The following is a 10,025-nucleotide window of genomic DNA, read 5'->3' as shown; positions in this document are numbered from 1 at the left end:
CGACCGCGGCCGCACTGGCCCCTCCGCGGTCGCACACGATTTCTCGCGGACCGCACGAGAGGGTTTAGAGACTGCAACTTCCTGAACCTGCAACATCTGACTTTTTAAGCCTAAGGCATTCCGGAGCCCACTCGAAACTTACCCGAGCCCTCAAAACACCAATCCAAGTATATACACAACCTCAAAATCATCCTACGAACATATTCGTGTGCTCAAAAATTACCAAAATAATATCACGAGCATCGAATTAAACCTCAAGATCAATAAAATTTCTCAAAACTCTTTTAAATATCAAATTTCTCAATTAATGACCGGATCACGTCAAACGACGTCCGTTTTTAACCAAATTCACAGGAATGACTCAAGTCATATATAAGACCTGTACCGGGCGCCGGAACCAATATACGGGCCTGATACCATTGCTTTCTAATCGGTTTTCACTTCAAGTTTCCTTAAATAATTTCTTAAAACAATTTCACTTAAAAATTCATTTCTCGGGCTTGGGACCTCGGAATTCGATTTCGGGCATATGCCCAAGTCCCATATTTTTCCTACGGACCCTCCGGGACCGTCGAATAACGGATCCGGGTCCGTTTACCTAAAATGTTGACCGAAGTCAAATTTATTCATTTCAACATCAAAACTTAGAATTTTTCACAGAGTTTCATATTTAAGCTTTCCGCTACGTGTCCGAACTGAAAACGCAAATCGAGGCGACTCTAATAAGTTTTTCAAGGCCTCGGAGACATAGAAATCAACTGAAAGCAAGTGATGGCCCTTTGGGTCGTCACAGATTTACAGCCTTTATAACTCAAATATCAATTTCAACAACATGAACTGAAAAGAAATTCATCAAGGGATAACACTTTTTTTTAATTCACAACTTTATGAAATAAATAGATTTATTCATCTTATTAACTAAATTTCTCATTTAAATTGTATGTAGATAAAATCAATAATGAAAATTATTTCCATAAAAATAGCAACTCAAACAAACACAGAGTTCACATAAAAGTCAAGTAGCAATTGCACCAAATTATCATATAAAAATAATCTAGACAAATAAGGAATGAGACATGACGAAAGTTACAAAATATGAACGCTCATTCAACCACGAGTCCCACCATCCCAAAATTACTAAATTCAAACAACAAATCGACCTCCAAATCTTAAATCTAAGGTATAGAGAATTTCTACCATTTTCAACCCAATTCACTAATTTCAGAATAAAAACAACAATAGATTCATGTATTTTAACCAAAATCGAGTTAGAATCACTTACCCCAATCCGTATGGTGAAAATTGCCTCAAAAATCGCTTCAATCCGAGCTCCATAGCTCCAAATGTGTTAAAAATGGCTGAAACTCGGGTTTTGTAATCTGTCTAGGTAAGTCGCAGGTGTTGAATACGACTTATAAATCGCATTTGGTAACCACGATTTGCCTCTGCCCCAAAACATAGCATTACCTGCCTTCAGTAAAGCAATCACAACTTACTGTACCAATGTCCAAATGATGAACGGTTTGAATTATTAGAAACTACACTCAAAGACCTTTAATTTGATAGGTTGTGCATCACATACCACCTTATATATATGTGGATATGCTCGTCCAAAGTATGATCTTGTGTGTGCTCATTTAGAATTTTAGTCTATCTTGAAATTTTCCAACTTGGCTTAGACTTAGGCTTCTCCTTAGACCCCCAATCACTTATAATATACTTCGTACACTTATTATCATATCCAGTTGATATCCATCATATTAATAGTCCGTCTTTGCGCACAAAATAATATAATTAGCGCACATAAACTTTCTTAATAGCTTAAGTACTTTAAAAATATTTTGGGGTATTACACCGATGACATTGACCTGTTCATCATTTTGATTGGTTGCTTGACATTCGTGGTTTAGATGGTTTCCTCCACACAAGTCACAAGTCTCAAACTGGCTTGGTTATTGTGTATTTACCTGAAAAGATTCAAATTTTTGTGCCAAAGAAACAATCTATTGTGTTAGTGTATTTAAAACATCCACCTGATTTACTGTAGAAGCTTTCTTAATGATTACACACTCAGATGAACACTATATGGCATTTTCAGAAATTTCATTAAGCAATTGCAATGCTTCTTCTGTGATTTTTCCCGTTATGGAACCTCTTGCAGCTGCATCTACAACATTTCTAGAAGATGGTTTCAAACCATGATAAAAAAATGTACAACTGCATATGTCCAGGAATGTCATGATGTGGACATTTCCTTAACATTGTTTTCAATCTTTCCCAAGCTTGATAAACTGACTCAGTGTCAGTCTGTAAAAAGTTAGATATATCCTGTCTTAACTTTGTTGTTTTAGCAGGGGAATTTATTTAAAAATTTCTAAGTCATTTGTCCATGTAGTAATAGAACCTTGAGGCAAACTTCGTAACCAAGTTTTGGCCTCTCCTTTTAAAGAAAAAGGAAATAGCCTTAACTTAATTGCTTCATGAGGTACTCCATTATACTTTGTGGTTTCAACAAATTCTAATAAGTCAATAAAATGACTATGTGGATCTTCACTTAGATTACCAGTGAAAATGCAAGACTGTTGAATTGTTTGAATCAGGCATGTCCTGATTTCAAAGTTATTGGCTGTCATTGGAGGTTTCCTAACACTAGATTCACAGTTAAAGCGATCAGGTCTAGCATAATCCCTTAGGATTCTATTTGCTGGTCTTGGCGCCACTTCATCAAACTGCTCATCTACATGAGCTGGTGGTGGAATTTGTAGTGGATTATTATCATCTTCTAATTGGTGCTCCATTCTGTTACAAGTTATGTTTTGAGACGATATTTTTGTCCTTTCCTACACAATCGCAAAAATTTTTAATTTCAGGATCATAATTGGCCAACTCTTTTGCAGAAGAGCGGGTCATAAACTATATGAAATTAAAGTAAAATAAAGACAGTTCCTAAAATAGTAATAGATAGTTTTAAAAATGAATTAAAAAAATAGTACGTTAATATTATAGTTAACTAAAACAGTAGGTTGTAACTAACCATCAAAAGAAATAATATAATACTAATTATATTATATGAAAAAAATCAATAATAAATCAAGTATGTTGAAGGATTAAAGTACTATCAATTAAAAAAAAGTTGAATAAAATATTATTTTATAAAAACATAGTAAAAGTAATAGTTATAATAGTAATATAGAATAGTACAAAGGATACTTTTAGAGCTAGAATAGTAAAAACAAGTATTTACAATTATAATAATAATAATAAATAATAAAATATACTTAAAAATGACAAATAAAAAAAATTGAGATTGTGAATCACAAAACTAATATATTATACTATTATATAGATGTTAATACTAACAATAATAATATAATAATAAAATATAAAATAGAGTAGGTTGAAGTACTAACTATAAGGGGTTTCTTTCTTTTTTCTTTTTTTTATATGCTTTTTTACAATATTATATAGAATTGCTCCTAATAATAGTACAATTATGATAGTAGTATGTAGGAGATAACATTTTGAAGGAAAAATTAACAATAATAATAAATTCTCAAATTAGTAATAAAATATTTGATCTAAAGTAGATGTGTGCCAATCCCCGATAACGACGCCAAAAATTTGACGAAGCTTGTGTGTATAGGATTTCCTGCTCGTACTCTGTCAAATTCTAGTATAGTTTATGATATCGTCCCACATAGATTGGATAATCTAAGCTACGGACTTTTAATATTTTGACTACTATTTGAGAGAACCAAATTGATGAAAGGTGTGTTTGGAATTATAAATTAAGAGAAATTTCTTCCGAAAAGTTTATATTTAAAAAGAGTTTGGAATCGTTAAATTCACTTGATATATAATTACAATAAAATCTCAGTTTCATATGTATTTCTCTAAAGAATAATTGCTTATTGCTAATACAATTATATTTTTTTTACTAACAAATAAATAAATAAATAACACTCCGTGAGTTTATGTCAACTAATTGATTTAAAACTAGTGACGATTAAGCTGAAATATCTTGCCTGAATTATGCTCAAGCGTAGTAAAAACTTCGTGAGAATATTTTTACTAGAAAATCAATAATCTTGCCTTCAACAATTCCTTTGTAAGAATTAAAACTAAGGAAAGCAAGATTACAGACTTGGCATAATAATCTTACCGAAAATTAGTTTCACTCTAATATCCTGTGCTCAAGTGTAGTAAAAACATTGTGAGAATATTTTTACTAGAAAATCAATAATCTTGCCTTCAACAATTCCTCCGTGAGAGTTAAAACTGAGGAAAGCAAGATTACAGACTTGAAATAATAATCTTACCAAAAATTACTTTCACTCTAATATAATATTCATCAATTATTATATATTAACTTTGCTCCGTGAGAATTACAAAATTAACATAAGAATAACTTAGATATAAAATATGTAGATGTGATAATAATGATTAAAAAATCATCATTCTAGCACATTATGAAATGTAAATAGAGTTTCAGGCCAAGAATGTATTGAAATTGAGATAGTATTATAATTATATTAAGCTTCATCAACTATCCCAACAAAAAGAAATTACTCCATTATGAAGTAAGAAAAGCTAAAAAAAATACTTTCAAAAGACTAAGAATATTTTTACTACAAAGAGAAAGACTAGAGGAAAAGACTAAGATTACTCTTCTCTTTCTCTTTAGAAACTTAGAAAAAACTAGATAGGAAATTGGATACAAAGTGGGATGTCCTTTCTTCTACAAACATATGCCTATTTATAGGAAAATTTCTACAAGACCTTGGTGAGAATTTGCAAGATAATATCAATATATCATATGGCCTTGATGAGAAATTGACATCGCAATTTGCCATGAAATTTTGGTGAGAATTTGTCATAACTTTTATATCTATTAACTTTGTGTAGTCTTAGATGAAGTTGTCACGGATGTATCCTTCTTCCTTGAATTGTAGGTTCTTTCTTTTTCTCTTTTTCCATGTATTATTTTTCCTGCAAGAATTATTAGAAAAAGTGCGAGAATAAGATATAAATTGATCATGTTTTATATCTAAAATATTATATTTTTTTATTAAAATATAAGAATAATTTATATCCATCAAGTGCAGAGTGTAGTATCAGCACAACCGACCCCATGTGATGGTAAGTACCTAGCCTAACCTCGGCGAAGTAGTGAAGAGGCTACCCGACTATCAAATAAACCTGTGCAGTTAAATCATATACAACGGAAAATAAAAGCAGATATTCACAGTTAAAGAGGGGGAGGGGGAAAGCATGCTACGGGGGGTATCAGATAACAACAAAATACCAAAGAGGAATGTAAAGAAACCAGAATTTAATTGCCAACAATAATTAGGAAAAAAAACACAGTATTCACTTTCATTTCTTTCTTGTTGCAGGCATACAACCCGATCCCATTTCATATATCTCGTTGCAGGCGTGCAACCCGCTCCCATTTTATATATCTCGTTGCAGGCGTACAACCTGCTCCCATTTTATATATCTTGTTGCAGGCGTGCAGTCCGCTCCCATTTCATATGTCTTGTTGCAGGCGTGCAACCCGCTCTCATTTCATATATCTTGTTGCAGGCGTGTAACCCGCTCCCATTTTATATATCTTGTTGCAGGCGTGCAATCCGATCCCATTTATAAATCATCATCAATCACAAAAGAATTCCGACAAGAGAACAAGAGTATAACAACAATATCCCGGCAAGGGAAATAATATCGTAACAATAACATCCCATCAAGGGGGACAATATCATAAACAATAACATCCCGGCAAGGGAACCAACAATGATAATCAACATATTTAGCATGAATAAATCTCAACGGAGTCACAACGATTACAGCACTAGACCCACGGGCATGCTTGACACCGACGTATAGATACTCGTCACCATGACTATACATCGTACTCCACAATTAACACATACCAAATAAGACACAACTCCTAATCCCTCAAGCTAAGGTTAGACCAAACACTTACCTCGATGCCACGAACACAATTCAAGCCTCAACTACCGCTTTACCTCTTGATTCCACCACCAATTCGCTCGTATCTAGCCACACGTTACTTAACTATATCAATAAATGCTAATGAATCAATTCTAATGCATGAAAATAAGTTTTCCAATGATTTTCCCAAAAAGTCAAAAATTGACCCCGGGCCCACATGGTCAAAACCCGAGGTTTGAACAGAAATCCGATTATTCATTCACCCACAAACCCAAATATGTAATTTGTTTTTAAATTGGACCTCAAATCGAGGTCCAAATTTTCAAAATTTGAAAAACCTAAATTCTACCCAAAACACCCAATTTCCGTCGTGAAAACCCTTGATTTTGAGTTGAAATTATGTGAAAAGATGTTAAAGATTAATGAAAACGAGTTAGATATGACTTACAATCGTTTTGGAAGAGTACTTGTCTTTGAAAAATCGCCCAAAGGTGTTTAGGTTTTGAAAAGGTTTGAAAAATGACTGAAAATGCGTCTAAGTTATGATTTAGCAAGTTGCAGATGTCGCGATTGGGACCAGGGTTCGCAATTGCGAACCCTTAAGTAACCTGCTAATTTCGCAATTGCGAAAGGTATGTCGTATTTGCGACATCGCATTTGTAATACATGGGTCGCATTTGCGACTTCTGGCATTAACGAACCCTGCTTACATCGCAATTGCGATGCCTGATCTCACAAATGCGAGATCAGAGGCCTGCTACAAACCTGCAACACACCAGCAATTCTCCTAAGTCCAATTTCACTCCGTGGCCTATCCAAAACTCACCCGAGCCCTCGGGGCTCCAAACCCAACATGCACACAAGTCCAAAAAGCATCATACGGACTTGCTCATGCGATCAAATTATCAAAATAAAATCAATAACTATGAATTTAGCATTAAAATCAAAGAAACATCTCATGAACTCTTAAGTTCCATTTTTATTAACCGATGGTCCGATTCACGTCATATCAAGTCCGTTTCTTACCAAATTTTACAGGCTCGACTCAAATACCATATAAGACCTATACCGGGCTCCGGAACCAAAATACGGGTCCGATACTATCAAATTCAAACATATTTAAATTTCTGAAAACTCATATAATTTCAGTTAAACAATTTTCTTCAAAAATTCATTTCTCGGGCTTGGGACCTCGGAATTCAATTCCGGGCATATGCCCAAGTCCCATATTTTTCTACGGACCATCCGAGACCGTCAAATTATGGGCCCGGGTCCGTTTACTCAAAATGTTGACCGAAGTCGACTTAAATTCATTTTAAAAGCAAAATTTATCATTTTTCACAGATTTTCATATAATGGCTTTCCGAATACGCGCCCGAATTGCGCACGTAAATCAAGGTGAGGCAAAAAGAAGTTTTTAAGGTCTCGGATCACATGGCAGCATGTACCACTCAATCAAATGGCTCATTAGTCATTTACCATATGTGTCATACTAAGGAATTTAGTGGCAATTATTTAAGGTTACTTCATACTTATACATTTTGCGAGGAAACTTCCATTTTGCTGTTGTTGCCTTGACAATGATCAATTGATCATGAGCCGATGAAACTTTCAGCTTCCTAGAGGGTTATTGTAAATTCAGATACATTTTACGTTATCTTGGGATGAGATTTTAACTACTCAATTGCGTTACTGAATTCTGAACCCGATTGCCGTAAAATTTTGCTGTCTGTACAAGTTGGTCCTTCTCTCTTTTTCTAGTCTCACGTGAGTTGGAAGCACAGGTGACTAAACCCTTCAAAAAAATAAGCATTGTGGACCAGGTTTGTTCAAGAGTACTCTCTTCGCAGGTGTAATTGTTGAACACTGGACTGGTGGTAGCATATTTGATGCTGGGCTTTTTAGGAATTGTTGAAGCTAATAGTTTCTTATTTGTTGTGTGTGTAACTATATTTAGAAGGTAACCTCTGAGACTAATAATACATGAAATTTCATTGAACCAAATACCAAGAATAACGTATTCAGTCCATAATAATCATTAAAAAGTAAGAATGTTTATGTAGAGTACAAGTCAGAAAGATGGACATTTAAGAAATGTTCATGATGACTTAAGTTGTACTTTAATCAAATGTTTTGTCATACCAAGTAAGATTGCTCAAAACCTTTTTGACTTATTTTCTTATTTACTAAGATTAAGATAAAAATAAAATGGCGGGTGCTTATATTTAGTTTTATTATGAAAACACCTTAATTGGTTTAAGCATTTTTTTTTAACCTTCGATACCTCAATGAAATTTATGATCAATACTTCCATAATTAATATTTTCTTTATGTCCAATAATAGTGGTTATAATTATAAGGCTTCCTTCAAATCAAGTTTAAGTCTTCATGTAATGTGTAAAGTGTACGGGTTTTGGTATAATATGGATAATCATTGCGTGTATATGGTTTCTGAGACATTGAGTGGGAGTTTGCTAAGGAAGGTGTGTGTTAAGGAATGCAATTCTTGAGAATAATGGTGACGATAAGGTCAGTAATGCAGCTGGGTTAGTGATAGTTGGTTCGGATGTTTGTCAAGCAGTGAACAATTTGCATTTGAGAGGATTGCTTCCGGGTTATTTGGGTCTTTCTTGTTTTGGTTTTGATGAGTTTGTTGTAATTGTTGTGTGTTAGAAGGGATTGTCTTCTCTGGCTTAGGTATGTTAAGGCCATCACTTCTTTCTTATGGTATCGTCCAAATTATACTGAAGAAACGAGCAAAAGCACAGTTTCCATAAATTACTCTATTCATAGAAATATTAGGGGAGTCTATATTCTTGATTTCCCCATGTGAATCATTATTATCCTCTGTTCATGGGTTTCAGAATAATAAGCAGTTGAAAAAGTTTATATGGAAGGAATATTGAGATTTTCACGTATTTTTCATGCATTTTACCCATGTGCATTGACCCATGACCAGATGGCGTTATATACGCGTATATATATAAATATATGTATATGGGATATAGGAAAAAGTTATGGCGTTATATACACACCACCACCTGATCAGCTGGTATACGTTGATGATTTTGCCCACAGTGGCACTAGATGGCGTTATATACGCGTATATATGTAAATATATGTATATGGGATGTGGAAAAAAGGTTACGACGTTATATATGCACCACCACCTGATCAGCCGGTATACGATAATGATGTTGCCCACAGTGGCTGAAATAATATAATAGGATGCCCTCAGAGGCTTGATGATGTTATGTACGTACAGACCTATGCATTACATGACATTTATATGCATATGCATGACATTAAAGATATTTCATGATTTTGATTTACAGAGCCATCTAGATTTACAGGCTGAGTCATTTACTCCACGGTTTCTTCCATGTCCTTTATATACTTATTTACATACCTTACATACTCAGTACATTATTCGTACTGACGTCTTTTTGTTGGGGATGCTGCATTCATGCTTGCAGGTATAGATAATCAGTTTGACGAGTCTTCATCGTGGATGAGATTGACATTCAGCGAAGGATCGGTAAGACTCTATCTCATTCAGAGTACAACCGAGTCTATGAGTCACATGTCAGAGTTTTGCTACAGACTTATGGGTAGGCCGATACCATGTCCCATTTTATGTCAAATATTCTTAGAAGCTTTGTAGACATAGGGTTACTATGTACAGTATGTCAGAGACCTTGACGGTCCATATGTATTCACATTTTATGAACGATAGTTCATTAATATAACATTTGCCCACTTACAATTTTACATTACGAGTTGTGGTCATGCTGGCCCATGATAGTTATAAAAAGGAATGAATTATTTACAAAGTGGTTTGCTCGGGCCACTACGGCACCGAGTGCCAGCCACGCCTCCCCAGGTTCGGGGCGTGACACCGATGTTCCTAAGACAGTTTTTTGCACTCGGTACAGGCATTATTAGTTTTTAGAGTTGTCATTTGCGTTGACAAATGCCCCAACATCATTTATGGATTTGATAAATCGAGTGTTCAAGCCCTATCTAGATTCCTTTGATATTGTTTTTATTGATGATATCTTGATCTACAC

General features: G+C 34.5%; 1 non-coding gene across 1 annotated transcript; it reads left to right on the top strand.

Annotated features, from left to right (window-relative positions):
* Positions 1-2,233: 2,233 nt before the first annotated feature.
* Positions 2,234-2,340, top strand: LOC142171326 (small nucleolar RNA R71). The gene has a single exon (XR_012700898.1). It is a non-coding gene; the product is annotated as a small nucleolar RNA R71 (small nucleolar RNA).
* Positions 2,341-10,025: the final 7,685 nt, after the last annotated feature.

The sequence above is a fragment of the Nicotiana tabacum genome, chromosome 16 (genome assembly GCF_000715075.1).
Source record: "Nicotiana tabacum cultivar K326 chromosome 16, ASM71507v2, whole genome shotgun sequence".
Lineage (NCBI taxonomy): Eukaryota > Viridiplantae > Streptophyta > Magnoliopsida > Solanales > Solanaceae > Nicotiana > Nicotiana tabacum.
Note: the sequence above shows the minus strand (reverse complement) of the source record. Positions and strands in the feature narration are given on the sequence as shown.